This window comes from Zingiber officinale, chromosome 1A, assembly GCF_018446385.1.
Source record: "Zingiber officinale cultivar Zhangliang chromosome 1A, Zo_v1.1, whole genome shotgun sequence".
In the NCBI taxonomy this organism is placed as follows: Eukaryota; Viridiplantae; Streptophyta; class Magnoliopsida; order Zingiberales; family Zingiberaceae; genus Zingiber; species Zingiber officinale.
In genome coordinates, this window is record NC_055987.1 from 108,328,837 (window position 1) to 108,332,276 (window position 3,440).

Below are 3,440 nucleotides of genomic sequence, written 5' to 3' on the forward strand. Positions count from 1 at the left end.
TAAATGAGTTTAAATCCAAATTAGACTCACTTAACATATGAACCAAATTGAGTCTATCTCAATTAGCTCAATTTGGATTACTCTTAATCCAATTTGGTTCATCACATAGACCTAATCCTTTAGGTGCATCAAATGAACCTAATCTCCATCTAATTGCCTTTTGTGTGTGACCCTATAGGTTCTTATAACGTTGGCAATGCTCCTAAACCCATTTAAAAGTATAAGTAATGAGCGGTATCTAGCAACACATCATTACTACCAAGTTATAAGAATGTTGAGGTCCAACATCACCTTGTGACTACTAATTGTGGCTCTTTACAATATATGACAAGTCTCATTCTATCCTTGACATCTAGAGTGATCAATATGAGGCATAGACCGTGTTATCCTCTAATCAATTTAAATCTTGAATCCCAAGTAGACTTACTCAATCAAATGAGCTCAACATTTCATATTGACTCATTTGGGCATTGTCATGCACTTAGTGGTCTCACTCTATCAGGAATATCGATGTCACTCTCATCATATAGGAGGGATAGATCTCATCTACATCACTCACATCCATCCGCATAATTTGTTACATACCCAGTAATCGCCTTTATAGTCTACCCAGTTACGAGTGACGTTTGACGAAGCCAAAGTATGCAACTCCTTATGTAGGGAACCATGGTGACTTCAGGTCCAAGGACTAATAGTCATACTTATAGCCACATGAGAAAGTATATAACACTCATATAAGGATCCATGATACTTTCTCATGGTGGGTCATTCAGTATACATTCTCCAATGCATACCCATGTGTCAACTTGATATCTCCATATCCATGACTTGTGAGATCAAGTCATCGAGTTGACCTACATGCTAGTCTCGTCGCATTAACATTGTTCCTGAATGTTAATACTTGACTAGGAATGATTAAGAGTAGTATTCCCTATATCATCTCACTATCAATTCAACTAACCGATTGATATAGGTAAGAATCTTCTACTCAAGGACGCTATTATACTTAGTTATTTGGCACCAATACAAGTAAGTATAATAACCAAAAACAAATGCTTTTATTTATATACAAGAATATGATACAATGAGTCCATACAACAATCATCAAATGATTGGCTCTAGAGCTCTAACTAACAATCTCCCACTAGCACTAGTGCCAATCAGTGTAGGCTCTAAGGCCTAATGACCTAGTGTGGCCATCATGCTTTCTCTGTGTCAAAGCCTTGGTCAAGGGATCTGCGATGTTAGCTTCTGTGGTTACTCTGCAAATCTTCACATCTCCTCTCTCGATAATCTCTTGAATGAGATGGAAGCGTCGTAGTATGTGTTTGGTCCACTGGTGTGAGCGAGGTTCCTTAGCCTATGCTATTGCTCCATTGCTGTCACAATAGAGCTCTATGGGATCAACTATGCTAGGAACCACCCCAAGCTCAGTAATGAACTTGCGGATCCAAACTGCCTCCTTTGCTGCTTCTGATGCAGCAATATACTCGGCCTCTGTTGTAGAATCAGCAACTGTGTCCTGCTTTGAACTCTTCCAGCTTACAGCACCACCATTTATGCAAAACACGAACCCTTACTGCGATCGATAATCATCCTGGTCAGTCTGAAAGCTGACATCACTGTAACCATTTACAGCTAGCTCATCATCGCCTCCATATATCAAGAAATATTCTTTAGTCCTTCCCAAGTACTTAAGAATATTCTTGACCGCTATCCAGTGACTTTCACCTGGATCTGACTGGTATCTGCTCGTCATGCTCAAAGCATATGAGACATCAGGACGAGTACATAACATGACGTACATGATAGATCCTATGACTGAAGCATAAGGGATCTGATCTATGCGGTCTCTCTCCTCTCTAGAAGAGGGACCTTGAGTCTTCGAAAGACTCACACCATGTGACATTGGTAGAAATCCCTTCTTGGAGTTCTGCATGGCAAACCGAAGTAATACCTTGTCAATGTATGTACTCTGACTTAGGCTAAGCAATCTCTTAGATCTATCTCTATAGATCTGTATGCTTAGAATGCGGGATGCTTCACCTAAGTCCTTCATTGAGAAACAAGTCCCTAGCCAAGTCTTGACAGACTGTAGCAAAGGGATGTCTTTTCCAATGAGTAGTATGTCATCCACATACAATATAAGGAAGACAACTGTGTTCCCTACAACCTTCTTGTAGACACAAGGTTCATCTTCATTCTTGATGAAACTAAACTATTTGATTGCATCATCTAATCGAAGATTCCAACTCCGAGAAGCTTGCTTTAGTCCATAAATGGACCTATGCAGCTTGCATACTCTGCTAGTATGCTGTGGATCTACAAAACCCTCAGGTTGTGTCATGTACACATCCTCGAGCAGGTTTCCATTCAAAAACACGGTTTTGACATTCATCTGCCAGATCTCATAATCGTGGTACGCTGCAATAGCAAGCATGATCCGAATGGACTTAAACATCGCTACTGGAGAAAAAGTTTCATCATAGTCAATACCATGAATTTGCTTGAAACCTTTAGCTACCAAGCGACCCTTATAAATAAGTCCATCCATGTCAGTCTTTCTCTTAAAGACCCACTTACATCCAATGGGTTTGACCCCTTCAGGTGGATTAACCAAAGTCCATACTTGGTTAGTGTACATGGATTCCATATCGGATCTCATGGCCTCTAGCCATTTCTCAGAATCTGGACTCATCACAACTTCCTGATAGGAGGTAGGCTCATCCTCAATGAGCACAACGTCATCATGGTCAGACAAGAGAAATGAGTATCTCTCAGGTCGATGACGTACCCTATCAGATCTGTGAAGAGACAGGTCTACTTGAACTGGTTGTGGTTCCTCAACTTCTTGTGGAACAACATCATCCACAACACTTTGTGGTTCCAGTTCAACTTCCATCGAGGCTTCAGTGCTATGGTCCACATCTTGAACTTCTTCAAGATCGAACGTACTCCCACTAGTCTTTCTAGAAACAAAGTCCCTTTCTACAAATACCCCAGTCTTAGCCACAACTACTTTGTGTTGACTAGGAATGTAGAAGTAATATCCCTTCGTTTCCTTGGGATATCCAATGAAATAGCACTTGTCGGATTTGGGCCCCAATTTGTCCAAGACTTGACATCTAACGTAAGCCTCACAACCCCAAATCCTCATAAAAGACACCTGAGCATCTCTCCCAGTCCATATCCTATATGGTGTCTTTATTATAGCCTTAGATGAAACTCGGTTGAGAATGAAGGCTGCTGTGTCTAGAGCATAGCCCCAAAGATACATAGGAAGATCTGTGTGACTCATCATAGACCGTACCATATCTAATAAGGTACAATTCCTCCTTTCGGATACACCATTCCACTGTGGTGTTCCAGGAGGAGTGAGTTGAGATAGAATCCCACACTCAGCTAGATAGTCACGAAACTCATGGCTAAGGTATTCACCA